Below are 20,578 nucleotides of genomic sequence, written 5' to 3' on the forward strand. Positions count from 1 at the left end.
TATTAATATAATATATATATAATATAATATACATAATTAAAATATACAAATTGAAATATACATCTTAATATATATGTATATACATATTATAAAACAAAATTGAAATAAATATATAAAAATAAATAAATAAATAAATAAATATAAATATATTTTAAACAAACTATTTGTATTTATATATAAATATATAATATTTATTTCAATTGATATAATATATATAATATACATATTAATATACATAATTGAAATATACATATTAATATTAATATAATTTGTATATATATATAATATAATATACATAATTGGAATATGCATATTAATATATATTAATATACATATTATAAAACAAAATTGAAATAAAAAATATTATATAGATAAATAAATAAATATTAATATATATATATTATAAAATGAATTTGAAATTGAAAAGATTTCCAAAAGTCCATTACCGAATTCGAACCAAATTCACATAATTTGAAATCGAAAATTCCGGATTTTTTTTGTATATTTGGAGTTGTTTTTGATATATTGTTTGGATATAGTGTTTTTGGAGTTGTTTTTGTTTGTGTATTACTGTAGCATTATAGATGAAAAAATTGTTTTTCAAAAAATGCTGAATCCAAAAAGAGCCTTTATTTTTTAAAATTATTTTATTGTTCTATTTACCGACCAATTCCAATTATAATCCCGATAATCTTAAAGTAATATGACAATGTTAGATTCTTCTTTATTTTATTTTTTTTGTAATATCTAATTTTTTGACTTCTTCTCTTCTATCATTTTTTCTTTTTTATAGTATTAATAAGTGTGAAAAAAGAAATATGAGAAAACCCTTTTATTTTTATGTTTTTAGATCTCTTAAAATGAAAACAAAAAGGTAGAGTAACCATTCCAACTTTTTATTTATAATTAGAATTAATTTTTCCTACACTAACAGTATATACACCGTCAGCATCGAATAAATGACAACTATGTAAAATTTGAATTTGAAATCCAACTTTTGCACATGTATCATGAATTTAATGATGATAGTGTATACACTATCAGTGTTTATAAGATTTACTCTTTTAATTATATATAAAAAACAGTAAATACATTTAAAATTTTTGACCATACTGGTTAGATTAACGATGAGCTAAAATATTTAGAAAATAATGTTAGGAATTAAATCAATTGTATTACTATAATTTAAAGGGATAAAATTATAATAACGATATGGTAACACTGTAGAATAAAAGAGTACTTTTATCCAAAATTTCTTAATATGTTGAGTTGAATTAATTATGGTGTGAAATGACTAAAAGATAACGTTATGGGGTAAATTGATAGTACTAATATAGTTTAAGGGGGTAAAGTAATAATAATCCTTTTTCCAAAAAAAACTTTCAAAACCATTCAAACCAGGCGGGTTAACTACATATTCACACGGCCGCCCAAATGAAAGGGTAAAACCCTAACAATTAAACCGTTCTCCCCGAAAATGTTTTCTCCGGGAAGAAGGAAATCCAGCTATGGCAGCGCAGCAGCAGCTCGGAAGGATCAAAATGCAACAGAAAAGAGTAATGATTCTTCTTTAGCATCGCCAAAAACTCCACTTCAAGATAGCAATGTAATTCCCAATCGCCCAGCCACTGGCACTCCTGCTCCTTGGGCGTCTCGCCTCTCTGTCCTTGCCCGGTAGGATTATTGAATTTCTTTGTTTTTCGTTTGGAGTTCAGTTTTTGCTGTAAATTGATATTGACTACTAGATGTTATAGGTTTTAGTTTTTTAGTTAATTTTTCTGGGCATCCGCTTATATGTGGAAAATTGGTGCTCAATTAGATGTCCTGGAAATTTCTGAAAAGGGTACGCTTTGAGGTTAGAGGGCACAATTTTGGACTCAATGGGCATTTGTGATTATTTGTGTATTGAATTTAGAATTTTAGTTTTTTGTGCACGTGATATCCGTACAGTGTATACAGGAATATGTTTAATTGCCCCTCTTTGATAAAAAATCTAGAATTGTGGTAATTTGGGTTCCAACTGCACCATTTGAATAAATTTTCTTAGATTTCTATGGACTACCTCGGTACAACTGGGGCTTGTTTTCTTGGCTGCTTTTTTGTGGAGGAAGGTTTCAAGGTTTTTACTGCTTCTTGTCTTATTTTTAAATTGTGATCTGGATTAGATGGTTCTTGACAAATGTAAGCATGTTTATTTTATGTCTTTTTTTCTGGTTTATCTTTTTTGAATTTAATTATTGCTATAAATTGATATTGACTAATGCTATTGAAAGATTTTAGTTTCTTTTCTGGGTATTTACTTGTATATGGGAAATTGGTGCTCAATTAGTTTCCATGCCAAATTTCTCAATAGGGTGTGCTTGGAGGTAAGAGGGCATAATTTTGAGCTGAAGGGCATTTGTGCTAAATGTTGTATAGAGTGTATCTTTTTTTATTTTTTTTTCATGCAGTATTGGTGTATTTTGTACAGGTATCAGTTTGAATGCTAAATTATGGTTCCAAGTTCGCTGTTTGCGCTATTTTTTGTTGATTCGGTACTGAGACAACCTTGGTGTAAATTTGTATCTTTTTTCTTTTAGCTGCTTTGTGGTTGAACAAATTGTTTGCAAGGTGCTTCCCTCTTCTTGTCTTATTTATGTAATTGGTTGGAATCTGAAGTGTCATACATACTGTTCTAGACAAATATAAGTGTGTCAATTATGTGATCTTGGATGGTTTCATTGTGGGAGCTTGAAATGCAGCTTCATAACATATGCATGGAAAGGATTTTATCAGTTATTTTTGCTATTGATTTTTACAGGATTCCACCAGTTAAGAGAATGAAAAAGGAGATGATCTGGACCTAGTTCAACCTGTGTATGTTGGAGAGTTTCCTTTAGCTGTACGCGATGAACAACAAGCAGCCTTAGTGCAAAAACAGTACCCTGGTTTGTGCAGTTTGTTCAGCTTGTAGGTATTGGATGATTTTCTTGCATTCCTTTTTTGAGGCAGACATATTTCTTCTGGCAGGTGAGATGTCCATATCTGGAGGAATGGACAAGGATACATCTCTGGCTTGGGTTATATGCAGAGACAGGCTCTTTGTCTGGAATTACTTTTCTCCCACTGCTTCAAGGAATTGTGTTGTTCTTGACCTTCCTTCTAGTAATTTTGAAACCAGGGATTCCAGCAGAAATGCATTCAATTCTAACACTTGGTTAGTTTATATCCTCAATTGGGACTGCTTAAATAGGAATAGTGACAAATTGATCTCACAGTGTAAATCGGATGGCATTATTGTATGCAATAGAATAAGTCAAACTCTTGTATACTGGCCAGAGATCTACTCTGAAAGTAGAAGTGCTCCAGTTGTTAGTTCTGCTTCAGTTGAGGAGTTGGAGGTGTTACTTTTGCCTGGTGATGGGAAAGCCAATTATAATAAGCAACGGCAACGTACTAAGCAGGGGAGTTCTATTACAGGATTGAGTTCCTTAAACTCCTTGATTGCAACTCCTGTTCTAGGTGCCAGCCATGTTTGTGTCTCCCTTGCATGTGGTTCCAATGGCGATCTTTGGCAGTTTTTCTGCAGCCCATTTGCTATTGAATGGAAAAAAATTTTTCAGGACATGCTAGGTACAGCCTCTTCAGGTGGTGATAGTAGCCATTTAGTTGGAAGTAAGGGGTACCCTAGGTAATTGACTTGGCAGTTGTTTAATTCATTCAGTGAAACTAAAAGACAGTTTCTTTTATTGACAGATCGTGAGATACAGTGTTTTTGTGTTAAACTTACACCTGATTATAATGTATCCAAGCTCTGGTCACATGAAATAGTAGGCACTGATGGTGATTTGGGTATCCAGAAGGATCTAGCTGGGCAAAAGAGGATCTGGCGCCTGGATCTGCAAATTGACAATGATGGAAAGGTTATCACTATTCTTATTGCTATTTTTTGCAAAGATCGAATCACTAGTTCAAGCTCCACCGAATATTCACTTCTGACCATGCAATATAGGTCTGGGTTGAGCATTTCGACGGAAAATGTTAAACCAACAACAGAGAGGGTTTTGGAAAAGAAGGCCCCGATCCAGGTAATAATACCTAAAGCAAGAGTAGAAGATGAGGAATTCTTATTTTCGATGAGGCTGAAGATTGGTGGCAAGCCAGCTGGTTCGGTAATTATACTTTCTGGTGATGGAACTGCAACTGTGTCGCATTACTGGAGAAATTCTACTCGTCTCTACCAATTTGACCTGCCTTATGATGCTGGCAAGGTTTTCGATGCTGCTGTTTTCCTTTCTTTGGATGATGGTGAAGATGGAGCTTGGGCTGTATTGACTGAGAAAGCTGGAATCTGGGCAATTCCTGAGAGGGCTATTTTGATTGGTGGAGTTGAACCACCTGAGCGAAGTTTGTCTCGCAAAGGGAGCTCAATGAAAGATCATCACAGGAAGAAAGAAAAAACATCTCGGCTCCGTTTGGATTAGCTGTTTTTGGGGTTGTTTTTCAAAAACAGCACTGTAGCATTTCGTATTTGAAATACAAGTCCGTTTGGATTAGTTGTTTTTGAGATTGTTTTTCAAAAACTATATGAAAAACTTTTACTATAGATGTTTTTTGGATTATTTTTAGAGATATTTTTAAAACATATTTTGGGTATTTTTATAATTTATAATTTATATAATTTTATTTTTATATACATTTATGCATTTATAATACATTTATAAATATTTATAAATAAATATATTTATATATTCGCTAAAAAATATATAAATGTATTGTATTATATATAATACATAATATAAATATATTTATAAATGTACAAGTGTATATTATTATAAATGTATAAATTATAAATGAATATTATATAAATGTATAAATTATAAGTTATAATTTTAATATTTTTATATAAATATACATTTATGCATTTATAAATACTTATAAATAAATATATTCATATATTTATATAAAAATATATAAATTTATTACATTAGATATAATACATAATATAAATATATTTATAAATGTATGTGTATATTATTGTAAATTTATAAATTATAAATGAATATTATATAAATGTATAATTTATAATTTATAATTTTCATATTTTTATATAAATATACATTTATGCATTTATAATACATTTATAAATATTTATAAATAAATATATTTATGTTTTTATATAAAAATATATAAATGTATTATATTTCATATAATACATAATATAAATATATTTATAAATTTATAAGTGTATATTATTATAAATGTATAAATTACAAATGAATATTATATAAATGTATAAATTATAATTTTATTAATATATATTAATATTATGTATAAATGTATTAATATAATTAATATAAATGTACAAATGTATTAATATTATGTATAAATGTTGAATTAATATTTTGTATATTAATATAAATATCTAAATGTATTATATTATATATAATACATATTATAAATGTATATTATAAATGTACATTAATATATATTATGTATAAATGTACATTTACATAAATGTATAATATATGTAATATATATTATATATTATATTATATAATTTATATAATATATAATATTCATATAAATATAATATAAATATATAAAAAAATTTAAATAAAATAAAATATTTATAATATGTATAAATAAATATATAAATATTTAATATATATAATATACTTTAATATTATTGTAAATATTATAATATTATAAATATGGTGTTTATATAATATTTCAATTTGTAATATTTATTGTATATTTCATTATATAAATATTCATATAATATATAATATATAAATATGTAATATATAATTTTCAAATTGTAGAATATACATAATATTATATATATATAATATAATATACATAATATAATACATTATGCATAATATACATTATTACATTATTACATATTATATAAATGTATAAATGTATTATATTATATATAATACATATTATAAATGTATATTATAAATATACATTAATATATATTATGTATAAATGTACATTTACATAAATGTATAATATATGTAATATATATTATATATTATATATTATATTATATATTATATATAAATATATTATAAATATATAAAAAAATTTAAATAAAATAAAATATTTATAATATGTATAAATAAATAAATAAATATTTAATATATATAATATACATTAATATTATTGTAAATATTATAATATTATAAATATGGTGTTTATATAATATTTCAATTTGTAATATTTATTGTATATTTCATTATATAAATATTCATATAATATATAATATATAAATATGTAATATATAATTTTCAATTTGTAGAATATACATAATATTGTATATATATAATATAATATACATAATATAATATATTATACATAATATACATTATTACATTATTACATATTATGTATATTATATATTATACCTAACATTATTATACATTATTATACACAATAATGTACATAATAATATTATACATTAATAATGTATATATTATAATATAATGTACATAATATATTATGTATAAATATTTTGTATATTTTATATATATATATATAATATGCACAGTACATATTATATTATATTATGTATAATATTAATGTATATAAATATTTATATAATATATAATATATAAATATAATTTTCAATTTGTATATTTCAATTTATATTAATATAATATATATATATAATATACATTATTGAAATATACAAATTGAAATATACATATGTAGTTGTTTTTGATATAATGTTTGGATATAGTGTTTTTGGAGTTGTTTTGAAAATACACATTTACTGTAGCATTTGGAATGTGAAAAACAGTTTTTCAAAAACAGCCCCAAAAACAAGGGATCCAAACACACCCCTCATTTTCTGGCAATATCCCTCCTCGAAGGGCTAGTTCAGAAGCATGGGATGCTGTGGATAGACATAGGGCACCCTTAACTGGAATTGCACATCGAAATGCTCAATACCAAGAAACAAATGTTTTTACTAGGATGAGCAAATCAATTGTGAATACCCTAGCCAAACATTGGACAACAACCAGGGGAGTTGAGATTGTGGCTTTGTCAATTGTGTCAACCCAGCTCATCAAGAAGCAACAGAAGCATCAGAAATATCTTCAGTTCCTAGCTCTATCCAAGTGTCATGAGGAACTGTGTACTAAACAGAGTATGATGACTTTTCTCATCATACTTCCTATAGCTTTATGTTTCTTTTTCTGTTTATAGGCCCGTTCTTATGCACCTTGAATGTGAAATTTCATCCTTAACAAATTGATGCACTAATTAAGATTGAAGGAAAAGGAATTCACTCATCTTAGAAGGTTTTGTTGATCCATTAGAAGTGCAGAAACTTTTTTAGATGTATGCGGAGTTTGGATAACTGTCTATATAGAGCCCTTTGAAAAAAGATCTCCAATGGGCCATGTGCTATTTTGTTGTCATGAATGCTTTAAATAATTGAACCCTTCAGTATCCGGATCTTTAATTAAGTCTGTTTTGTTCTTTGGGTATTAGCCAAAAAAATAGCTTAAGTAAAGGATTTTGAACTCTTAACGTCAGTGCACCATGATCCGTTGCATCATCCTAAAAGAAACGAAGTTAGTTTTCTGCACATTCCTAGTTCTGGGAGTAAATTTTGTTCTAGTTAGGCTTTGCAAATTGTTTTTGAAGGTAGATTCTGGGGATTGTAGATGACTATAGTTTATACTTAAACCAAGATGTAACTGGAAAGAAAATTCAACAATATTTCTGAGAAGGAAAATGTTCACCCTCCAGTTTGATGCAGTTCATTGGAACAACTCTACACAGGAGATCTCAAATTGTGTTCTCAACAAGAGTCTGATCGAGTTGAATTAATTAGTTTAAACTGTTATGGTCAAGTGGAAATGATCTGAGCATTCCAAAATAATGGTTGTTTACAATCTGGTGTAGGTTGGTTAAAGCTTGTAAACTGAATAACTAAAAGTACAAATTTTGTTTTCAGCTAAGACCAGCAAAGACTAGTGCCTAGTCTATTCTTATACTTTTTCTGTGATATAACTAGAACCCCCTCCCTATCCACTTCCTCTTCTTCCCATCCCAGCTATCTACCAACCTGGATCTTAAGTGCAGCTTTTTATAGGACACATTTTCTGAAAGTTGCTCTCTTTCCTTTTTACCTGCTCTTGCTTGCACCATTAGCAGCCCACTATCCACTTTTCCTTCCTCTTCTCTCTTCCTTTCCACTCTTGCTCTCCCCTCTCTTGTGCACCCAAACCTGTGGCTCCCTCTTTTGCTGGATTTTAAAGAAGTTATCCCCATGGACTACTAGTTTTTGTTTCAGATCTTCTTTTATAGTTTCTATGTTTGTGTCTTCCTCATGTTTGGGTTTTGGATTTTAGTATATTACTTCATGTTGATTGAACCTCTATAGATATGGATTATCTTGTTAAGTCGTGGATTGATGAAGTGAGTTTATCGATGCAATCAGTCATTCTTTGGTTGAACTTTGAAATTTCTTCTTAGGATTGACAATGTTGAAGATTTAATGATGGAACTTGAAAATTTTTTTTTTTGGATGTCCCAAAAAGTTGAATTTTTGGTTGTGATTATTGATGATTAATTTTGACCAAACTTAGCCCAAATTGTAATTGAGTTCAGTTACATTTTGAAAGCCTAAGATAAGTTTCAATAGAACCTAGAATTTCAAAGCTTGAAATTTGATCAAAATGTTTATTGGAGTATACAACAGTCATGGTAAATGACGAGCTGGGTTATGATTGAAAACCAAATGCAAACCAACATTTTAAAGGGAATTTACTGAAAACTGCCAATAAACAGGCGTTGTTCTTTACTCCAACTTTGCAGCTATGGGCTTCCCTCCCCCCACCCACCCCTCCAAAAAAAAAAAGTTTCATTTTCCACTTAGCCAATCAAGTGCAGATATTTGTAAGAGAAGAAAATCATAACTCAGTTGCATGTATTTTGTGTGCTTGAGTTAATGGAGATGTATGTCTTTCATCCAGGAAATTTGTTCCAATTATTCAACTCCTGTTATGGTATGATTCAGTTCTCTGCATATCAATTCCTCGTAGCTTAAGTTGAGAAAGGGAGATGCCGAATATTAGGGGTTAAGAAAATTTTCATTTATATTTTCTAGATTGGAATATTTTGAGATTCAAGATCGTGCTGATACTTTAAGTTACCCTCTCTGGCAAAGTTAAGATGATGAATTTCGAATGATACCTCGGCTGTGGTGAAACCTAGAACTGGTGTTGGAAGCTTTCATAACTGAGGGTCGGTTAAAATCCATGTTCACATTAGCCATCCAAGGAAAGTGCAAATACCCCATTTCGTAAAGGTTTCAGGTCTGGTATTGACAACTTTTATAAATATGTTGGAACAGCTGCCTGAGATGAACTAATGTTTGAATATGGCCAAAAGTACATGGCACGGTTCTTGTGGACTGCAGCCACCTGCTGTTAGTTCTTCATGTGGTCATTCATCATATGAAAGTCTATTTATCTGTTACTGACTTTGTTGTTGTATTGTTGCTGATCTAAGCACAAAATTAGCAAATCTGCAAATAGCTTTTGCATCATTTCATATGCACCTAATCTATTTTATGGAAACTTCTTTTCCTGCAAGCAGGACAGTCACTGCAAATTATTTTGGAACATGGTGAAAAGCTTGCCGGAATGCTCCAACTCAGGGAGCTGCAGAATATGATTTGCCAGAGTTGTGCAAATGGAGTCGGCTCTTCTTACTCTCGTTCAGAAACTCAAACCTCTGGTGCTCTTTGTGATCTTATCCAGTTAGTTGGTGAGCAAGCCCATAGGAGAACTGTTCTCTTGATGGATAGAGAGAATGCTGAAGTATTCTACAGTAAGGTTTCAGATATTGAGGACTTGTTTTACTGCTTAGAGAAACAACTAGATAGCATGATTGGGGAAGATATGCCTTTCACTGTTCAGTTTCAAAGAGCTTGTGAAATCTCAAATGCATGTGTAAGCATAATTCAGACTGCGATGCACTACAGAAGTGAGCATCACCTCTGGTATCCTTCTCCCGATGGCTTGACACCATGGTACTGCCAAACTGTTGTAAGAAGTGGCATTTGGAGCATTGCATCTTTCATGCTTCAGCTGATCAATGAAACATTTCGCCTTGAAGATGCTGAGAAGTTGGACTTTTATTCTCATCTAGAAGTACTTTCTGAAGTTTTACTTGACGCCTATTCTGGAGCCATAACGGTGAAATCTGAACGCAATGAAGAACAGAAAGGCCTGCCAGATGAATACTGGAAAAGGAGAGATGCACTTCTTGACTCCCTCCATAAGCAAGTAAAAGGGTTCTTCCAGGCCAAACTCCAGGTTACTTTTCCTGTTTAATCTTCTTCTGGAAGATTCTGACATTGACTGGATGCTTTTATGTGCTTGTTTCTTATTTGTATAAAATTTTAAATATGTCAAATCTATTTCTAGGCTTAGGGCTAAAACCAGAAGCTCTTGTGATGGAGCAGTTGAATCATGCATCTGGAGATTATTTTCTGGTTTGATGAATATTTCTAACTTGTCATTCGGTGAAGTTCTTGATCGACCATTTTAGTATTTATGCTTAGTGGTGGTCTTGTTGGAATCAGGTAAACTCTTAACATATTGCGACTTATCTTGGTAGCTGTGCACCCTTAAATATTAACTTGAGTTTAGGCCTTTCATCCTTTATTAGGAGAGACCTTTTAGCAAAGCTGGAACTTTTCTGATGCTGCTAGCAGATGAAGTGTGAAGCAGGTTGGGTCTGGGTAGGACAACATTAAGCAAGGAAGAGATTTGGTTGTTTCTTTACATTGATAGGAGCATGATTTGGACTTTTTTTTTTTATGAAAATCTATTGGAATTGACATTTCTTTCTTTCCCGCCGTTAATGAGAAGCACAAGGGAGCGAAAGGTAGGTTTTGGAATGATATGGAGTTTTGATTATGGACTTGTAACTACAAGGTAGCAAAGGGTGAGTTGCCAAAATATGGTACTCGGTCATAGTCGAGTTTCTGTTTATTCCATTGTTAGTGTCCTCCTGATTTGTTCAGCTTCAGGTAGCAGTCATCTGGATTCTGTGGGTTGATTATATTGAATATAAGGAATGGCAATATATGAGTTGGCAAAGCATGTCTTGGTTTTGAAACTGCTTGTCTTGCTCGCTCAGTCTTGAAGTAGTAAATGATCTTGAGTCTCATTGAGTATAAGAATCTTCATTTCGAATGTCAAGCCAAGGGTATTTGTTGTTAAGTCCAACATTGTCACGTAATTGTCCCATTAATAATGCTAGAGTCCCTGATTTTTTAGTTGGAATGTGTTTTCAGATTTTTTTAAAATGATAGAGAATGTTGCATCTGAGGAAACTTGGTACCTTACGTTTTCGTTTTTTGCAGGATCCAGACGGAGGAACAGAAGTACAAAATGGCGAAGTTCTTTGAAAGCTTTCTTCTAAGTTGTTGCATATTGCTAAAAGACATGAAGGGTATCAGACACTTTGGAGTATTTGCTGTGACCTTAATGATTCCGAGCTCCTTAAGAATCTTATGGTATGAAATTATGTACTTGTTCTCCCTTAAACTGATGTAACCCTGTATCAGTTGGTTGAGATCCCTGAAATTAGAGGTCCTAGGTTCAAATCCCCCCCCCCCCAAAAAAAAAAAATCCTACCCCTCCCCTGCTAATAATAATAATAATAATAAAATCATCCTATATTGGTTGCCATTCTGTTTAGTTGATTTGGTGGCTAGTAGTTTTACCTTCAATGTTATTGTATTTACCATCTTTCAGAGCGCACAATCTGTCCATGTTCTATTTTTGAAACTTTAGTATTCAAGTCATTCTTATAGCATCCAATGTTCTATTATGCAGCATGACAGCATGGGACCTAGAGGGGGTTTTAGCAACTTTGTCTTCAAGCAGCTGTATGACAGCAAACAATATTCCAGACTGATGAGACTTGGGGAGGAGTTTCAAGAAGAGCTAGCTATTTTCTTAAAGCAGCATCAAGATCTTCGTTGGCTTCATGATGAAGTGTTTCTTTATCAATTTGCTGCTGCTTCTGAAACTCTTCATGTTGTAGGTCTGTCTCAAGAATATTCATCAGGTTTGGCTAATGAGGAAACTCATTTTTGTGGCACAACCAACAGAACAACCTTGGCGGAAAGGAAACGTTTTCTCAATCTGTCAAAGATAGCTGCAATGGCAGGTATTTGAAAGAGTTGCATGTTCGCATGTTACTAAGGTGCAGGAAGGGTAATAAATGTTTTGAGGCATAAGATAAAGCTAAACACTTGAAATTTTTGAATATCCTGCTTAGCCGTAAAATCTGACCACTTCTTGTCATAAGCCTCCTGCTGGAATTGCTCAATTGTCTACATGTCTGCTGAATGTGACCAAACGAAAGAGCGGCTGGTTTTCCATGCTGGATCTCTTATCATGGGGGAGTTGCCTAATGCCCATAATGCCCAAGCCTAGGGCATCTAAATAGTTAGTGATAGTTCCACTGAATAGCAGCCATGGTATTGCTGGACTTACAAGCTACCATCTAGTTTCAACCTCTGAGATGTTGAGAGCCAGCCAAATAAGCAGCTACCTTCCAAGGGAGAAGTCTGGTTGTTTGGCTTTGGCAGATATGAGCAAAGGCCTGTTTTCCCTTTTGCCTTGCGTGATCCTTTGTACTTTGGGGAACTATACTTGTCCACTTGGCTGTATCCCCAAAATTTCTGCACTGGAATATTCTTAACTTTGCTAATAGTCTCCACCGAACATATGAGTTGCAGAGCTATTCCCCTTTATACATTTAGTTTGTCCTTTACTACCTCTCTGTATGTGTGACTTGACTCTATGCCTATTTTCACACGATGCCTCCAGAATAAACTTCTAAATGTGCACTTTACAACTTAGGATGAAGTTTTTATCTGTTTGCTTTTTTAGTTTATTGTATCTCTCAAAGTGTATCGAAATAATAAGAGGAAATGGAGTATACAGTGATCAGAGAAAGCCTTAAAAAGTGTACCTGCAGATCTGATTTTGTTTCTATCCAGTTAAGTGCTTGAGGTTCACTAATGCATCTATTCACATCTGGCAGGAAGGATGATTATCCTGCAAAGGTGAAGCGCATTGAAGCTGATCTGAATATTCTGAAATTGCAGGTGTAATATGAGATCTTTTAAGTAGTCTTTTATGGTTTGAGGGTCGTCTGAAGTTTCTTGCCTTTGATCAAAGGAAACCTCTAGAACTCAATAAGGAATGGTGATTTCACCAGGTGTAATATTAGGAATGGTGATTTCACCCTAGAACTCAATAAGAAATATCATAGGTGATACTTGTTTCTTGCCTATGAATAAGTTTTTATATTCATCTTCTAGTTAAATATCTGCTTAATTTGGTCGAAGTTGTTCACTTTATTTTCACTATGGCAGCATGCTTCTCTCTTAATTGCATTCTGAACTGCATACTGACTTATATTTGGTGTGAAGTAGCCAACTGGAAGTATGCCCAGACTGTTAGTTTGTTTTCATTTCATGCTTAGAACAACAAATGAGAACCAAAGATATTGACTTGTTGGTGACCATTCTTTTCTGACTCAATTGAGTTCTGGGTAGATTACTCTTATGTCCCTTGAGGTTTATTATAACAACAGTCATCTTCCCTATTAGAGGAATAGGCAAATGCTATTTTCACTATCATTGCCTCATTTACAATCCTCGTCTTACAATTCAAAGCTTGAGTTAATGCTTCAGAAAATTCTGAAAAAGGTTAGATTTAGAGGAATAATAATGACATATGCATGATAAGTAGAATTTAGAGGTACAAGCAAACACCTTTTTATGTATCTTGTTCACTCATGTACAGACGTTAAGAATTAAACTCCGAGCAGATGGAATTAGAGTTTGAATACAGGAGAAACTTTGCAGTTCTGCTTCCTGGAGTGTCGGCACTCTAGCAAAAGCCCTTGAAGTTACCTTATGTTGAGAACATTCATAGTTAGAACCTTGTAGTGACCATTTTTCAGCTATTGGGGACTGTAGATTTATGCTTGTTAATCTGAAGGCTGAGCCTGAGAAAGCTGCCGTGACAATTTTTTTTTTTTGGGAATCAATCTAATAATTAGTTTTGTTCATTGAACAAGGTTTTTTTTTCAGTTGCTCTATGGAAGCTTTACATTTGCTTCCAAATCTCTAATGTTCATGGATTAAAATTTGCAGGAAGAAATTTTGGGGCTCCTTCCTGACAGTGATGAAAAGCAAAATATTGGAAATAGGCTTCTCCCTCCTGTGGACCTAATTGAATTGTGCCTGAAAAACCAGAACAGGGTCCTTGCTTTGCGAGCATTTGATGTTTTTGCGTGGACAAGCTCCTCCTTCCTTTAAGTGCAACTCTAGCCTTTTGGAGGAGTGCTGGAGGAATGCAGCAAATCAGGATGACTGGGAAAGGATCTATCAGTTGTCTGTCACTGAAGGGTGGAGTGATGAGGAAACCCTACATTCTCTTCAAGAAACAGTTCTTTTTCAGGCGTCTACTAGATGCTATGGGCCTGAAGCAAAAACTTTTGATGGTGGATTCGATGAAGTACTGCCCCTGAGGCAAGAGAATCTGGAAGTTGAGTATGTGAAGGATGTATCTTCATCAGTGGAAGCAATTCTGATGCAGCACAAAGAATTTCCTGATGCTGGCAAGTTGATGCTTACTGCTATTATGCTGGGAAGTGCTCATGCTGGTACTGTAATTAATGAGAGTTGTTTCCCAATGCAGTGAAGTTAAAATTGTGAATATACTTTATGGACTTTGTATAGTTTGTATCTTCTGTAATTGTTGTTACTTTTGGCGTTTAGGGGCAGGGAGCTAAACCTACATTTACATTCTGAGTTGTCCTTGCTGTGATGGCGTGCCTATGTAGCTTGTGTTGGTCAGTTGGAAAGTAGGTGTATACGATGCTGATCAATAGCTGATGACACTGCATTTCCTTACAAATACTCTTTAACGGAGAAGGAAAACTTCTTTTTTGATCTTGGATTTATGAAATGTACTGATTTTTAGCACTGGGGCATATTAACTGGCAAAACGAGCAAAGAATTGGAATTTTGATTAAGTACTGGAAATTTTTTGGAGGGATGGACGACTAACAAGTATCATTAGGATTAGATTCTCAGCAATTGAATGACTTATTACATTGGAGAAAATTGTCAATTAACAATATAAATAGTAGATGACTCGAATAACTGTAAGCATTAATTTAATTCCTTGATAAGGTTCAATGCCGATATTGGGAAACCTATGAAGACCGCACAATTGGAAAGCCAAAAATGAAATCTTTAGGCAGATACGAGAGGAATAATTATGATTATGGTGATTGTAGAAAATATCAACACCATGTGAAAATGTTTAGTTATTTAATTAATTAGTGTCTATGTGCTATTTATATATTGGTTTATAATGTGATGCATTGTTTAGTTCAATAGGGGCAATTGCATGGGAATAGTTCCCTTACTAGTAATAGTAGTAGTGGAAGCACTGGTATTAGTGAAGCCATATAGAGTATCAGAAGTTTAACTCCATCGTCCAGTATTCGTTTCTTTGTATATTTTGTAACAGCCACAGCCCCGTTTGAATAGTAGAGAAAAAAATTCTTTGCTTCTTAATCAATTTCTTGTGAATTTTTATGTAGGTTTATATGTGTTTTTATCTATTTGGGTCAAAGTTACGGTAAACTAAAGTATGACAAATCTTAACTCCAATATTGTTTATTTTGTTCAAAAACTCAAAATAAAGGTGGAGTCCAATTTTTGACAGAACAGATGATAACTCATCTAAAGACATGTGGGTTACATCGATATATTGAAACAACATTTGTTCAGAATGCTTGTGAAGGCAAAAAGATGAAAGATAGTTTGGCGTTGTTGCAGATTCATAAGAAAATTGATATATTAGTTTTTGAAAAAATTGCTACGACTGATATGGCAAAAAAAACTTGGGATATATTGAAAAAGACATACAAAAGGATCGACAGATTCCAACAAAATAATTTGATAGTATTGAAGAGGAAATTTGAACTTGTGACAATAGAAAAGTCAGAATCTATTGAATCTTATTTTTCTCGTATGTCAGCTGTTAAAAACGAGATGGCACTTAATCAGTATGACTGTGACAGCCCCACCGTCCATTAGGGCGTATCCCAAAGGTTAACGGATTGCCTGCCCAACTCTCGCCAGAACTACTAAGCCAAAATTCACATTTACCATACTAAAATACGCCATTTAACTTCGATTAATTAATCCATAATATATACAATCGAGTCTCTAACGATTCAACTTAAATTACAAGTCAGAGCATCGAAACCTATACAAACACATGCGAAGTTGCTAATACAGAGGAGGTTAAACAAAAACAAACAAGCTAAACTAGCTCAATTCTTTTTCAAAAATTTACGTTCCCAAAATCCGCCCTCTGTAAGGAAAACAAAGGCAATATGGTGAGTTTTCGCCCAATGAGGTACCAAAAGGTCACGCAGTCAAGAATCACACAATTACAACTTCAATCGATCAAATATAAGCATCAAATAAAGGTATAAATAAACACCACAGTTTAAACAGAGCAATTCAAGTAAAAGGATATGGATGGCTCTCAAGAGCCAATTTCCCCTTTTGCATTACTTGATCCAAACCCGTTGACCCTCCGTCAACGTTTAAAGAAGCAACCATGACCGTAGCTCCCCACTTTACATCAATTTTCGTCCACCAAACATAGCTCTTACTGGGCCCGAACACCAAGCATAAACAGTGGTGGTAATACTCGAGTATACCAAATATCAAAAGATTTCAGTATTCAGTGAATCAGTAACAGTTTTCTCATGGTTCGTCAATCTACCTCGACCAAACCCTTACTGGCTCGATTCGATTAACTACCAATGAGGTTTGATCTCAAATTTCACAGTAAGGTCGTTGGATACTAGCCTCCAAACGACATCAAATCATGCACAAGTAACAGATCCAAATTTGTACAGTAAACCAGTCAAATAGTCAAGAGAAACGAGTGTGAGAAAGTACACCCTCGTTTCGTCCAGAATAAACGAAAGTCACAGTCATTCAAGTCATAAATTTCAAGCACAAGTAAATCAGTTAAACAACAAGTCACGCGAGTGGTACACTCACTAGTTCTAGCAAAAAATATCGTCAAAAGTTTCCTGCCGGATTATGCACTTGATCACCGACAAACCCTAAGAATAACCAAGAGAAAATATTATGGTTCAACCATCCAAAGTTTAGGTGAACCAAAGAAAATCCAAGTGACAACTAGTGCAAAGATGCAAATATGATTTTGGAGTGAAAAGAAAATATTGGGATCCAAAAACATGAATAACCAAAGAGTTCTTCATTTCGATTCATGGCTGGAAATTTCCAGCAGCAAAACAACAAAAAGAAACAAGGTAATGCACCTCTTTAGGTTAGGATACTCACTCCAACTCAACATACAATTGTTGTTCAAGGTTTTAGCAAGTAAAGTCAGCGAGATTGTGTTCAAAAGACTTCCAAACTAAAGACTTTGAGACTAAAAGATAGCAAGGTGCAAAACTGCCCTCCAAACCAGAATTTTTCGCAGCCAAGAAACAAGTACAATCATGAGGTTTTTCACCTCCCAATCTTCATAGTTTTCACTCAAATTCACGCACAAAAGGCTTAACCAATGTTTGGAATAAGTTTTGGCCAAAACCAATTATGAAAAGGTTAGAAAACAACAAGGTAATAGACTTCGCTATCATTTGGTCAACAAGCAAAATTTTAGCCAGCAAATTGGGGAAAATACCAATGAAAATCCTTCCATTTCAACCAAAATTTAACACATAAGTAGAACTTATAGGTTTACCAAGCATCTTAAGCAAGTTTATCACAAAATCAATCCAAACTTGAAGGAAACAAGCTGTCCCAAAATTTGGACAGCACCTCCCCTTATTTTCTTTACTTTTCCATCCAAACTCAACACCAAATTTCATCTCAAATCAACCTCAACCACAACCACAAGTCATAAGCTATAACATACACTTGATTAAGGCCACAAAACCATCCAAGTATAGCAAATTTATAGCTCAAAACCAACCATAATCAAGCTGATTTTTTTGGAAACTCTAAACTGAAATTTTCACATACAAGTTGGAATTTTTCCTTAAGCAAGCCAAACTAACATATAAAAACTAGATATTTTACATGGCAAAGCTATCAAATCATGGCCAACCTTAAGCATCATATAAGGACTGAAATTTCACCATAAAAACTGAAAATTTTCAAATCTCTACTTCAAACCATGAAATTTCTCATAAAACTACCAATATTCAACTCTAAACCACTAGTATGTAAGTATTAGAAGTAAAAAGAAGTTTCTTGCCATAGATACCTTAAAACCCCAAGAAAGATGGAAACTTAGTGCTTCTTCCTCCAAAATCTCTCCACTCAAGCCTTTAATCTTCCTTAGTTATCACTTCCTATGGAGTAGTTTGCAAGATTGTTGGCTAAAACTCAAGATTCAAGCAAGAATTTGAGGTTTAAAATGAAATTTTCTCTCCCTTTCTTCCCTCAAGAGGTTTGGCCAAAGCAAGGTGAAAAATAAGAAAATTTTGGTCAAATTTTGTTTTTATTAAAGAGGTAAGAAAGTCTTTGGTCAAGGTCAAAGATCCAAGAATTTTGTGACAAGTGTTTAACCAAGATTAATCCTCATCTTGTTGTCTTCCAACGGCTGAACTTTCTAGCTATCCTCTAATTATTCCTTAACACCTTATAAAATAATATCCTTTTATACAAAACTCCTACTACTCTTCAAAAGTTATCGCACTTACCACGCTATGGGTCCTACTGCCATAATGCGATTCGAATTTAACATGAACTAACTTATACAAGAAAAATGTTTTAAAAACTTGTCTCACATATAAAAATATCTAGAAAATTAAGGTAATAAAGTAAAGTAAAGAAAATGTATTTGAAGAAATAAAATAAAATAATATAAACTAAGAAAATTTTTCGGGTCCTCACACTCTCTCTCCCTTAAAAGAATTTCGTCCTCGAAATTTCTCACCTTGATTAACAAACAGTTCAGGGTATTTCTTTTGCATTTCTTCTTTCACTTCCCAGGTTGCCTCTTCTACTCCATGATTTCTCTACAAGATCTTCACCAAAGGAATTTGGTTGTTTCTCAGTTCCTTAACCTTTTGGTTGAGCAATTTCACTGGTTTCTTCTCATAGGTGAGAGACTCATCTATTTCAATTTCTTCTGTTTGTAAGATGTGAGTCGGATCAGGATGGTACTTCTTTAGCATTGAGACATGGAAGACGTCATGAATCTTGAATAAACTCGATGGTAGTTCGAGTTGGTACGCCACCTTTCCAACTCATTGGAGAATTTTAAAGGGTTCCACAAATCTTGGTTGAATCTTCTTTCCTTTACCAGTCGTGACACTTCGCAATGGAGTGATCTTAAGAAATACAAGATCTCTAACTTCAAACTATAAATCCTTCCTTCGATTGTCCGCGTATCTCTTTTGCCGACTTTGAGCTGTTTGAAGTCTTTGACCTATCAATTTGACCTTTTCCTGTGTATCCTCCATCCAAGGTACGGTTGTTGGATCTAAAATCTTCTTTTTCCCCCACTTCATCCCAATAAATTGGTGATCGGCACTTTCTTCTGTAAAGAACTTCGTATGGTGCCATTTGAATAGATGAATAGTAGCTGTTATTGTAGGCAAACTCCACCAACGTCATGTGCTGGCCCTAACTGCCTCCAAAATCCAAGATACACGTTCTTAACATATTCTCGAGGGTTTGTATGGTTCTTTCCGATTGTCCATTTGTCTGGAGGGTGATATGTAGTACTAAGGTTTAGTTTGGCCCTTAAGGCTTCTTGTAACTTTTGCCAAAATCGAGACACAAATCGGGGATCCCTGTCCGAGACTATAATCATTGGAACTCCATGTAATCTCACAATTTCACCCATATACAGTTGAGCCAACTTTTTCATAGAATACTCGTGTTCACGGGCAATAAATGGGCCGATTTGGTTAACCGGTCGACGATTACCCAAACAGCATCATGACCTCTTTGGGTCCGTGGCAAGCCTGAGACAAAATCCATCGTGATGTTTTCCCACTTCCATTCGCGTATCTCGAGGGGTTGTAACAAACTAGAAGGTTTTTGATGTTCAAATTTAACTTGTTAACAGATGACACAAGTTTGAACATATCGAGCAATTTTCTTCTTTATGTTATCCCACTAATATAACTCTCTTAAGTCTTGATATATCTTGTAGACACCAAAATTTCAATTCTATTTAATTTTATTTTAATTTAATTTAATTTTTAGTTAATCAGAGTTTGTAAAATGATAGTTAGCTATTTTTTTGAATTAGTTTCATCTTCTTTTAAAAAATAATCTCCAAAACAAACATTTTTTGCATTAAATTCTGAAAAAAGAAAATTCTTACAAAAATTTGTTTTAATCTTTTTAAATTCAATTTCTTCAAAATAAAATGAAAATTTGCAAGGTAATCTCAAATAGGAATTTAACATTTTTATTTACCCAAAATTTTTTGCCTTGAAAAATAAAAATAGG

The 20,578-nt window shown here is 32.8% G+C and overlaps 1 protein-coding gene and 1 pseudogene across 2 annotated transcripts in view; both read left to right on the top strand.

Annotated features, from left to right (window-relative positions):
• Positions 1-20,578, top strand: part of LOC113772574 (probable phosphopantothenoylcysteine decarboxylase) — a 60,391-nt gene that overhangs the window by 19,838 nt on the left and 19,975 nt on the right. The window lies entirely within an intron of this gene.
• LOC113772576 lies at positions 1,426-15,002 on the top strand (annotated as a pseudogene).

This window comes from Coffea eugenioides, chromosome 5 (genome assembly GCF_003713205.1).
Source record: "Coffea eugenioides isolate CCC68of chromosome 5, Ceug_1.0, whole genome shotgun sequence".
NCBI classification, from domain to species: Eukaryota; Viridiplantae; Streptophyta; class Magnoliopsida; order Gentianales; family Rubiaceae; genus Coffea; species Coffea eugenioides.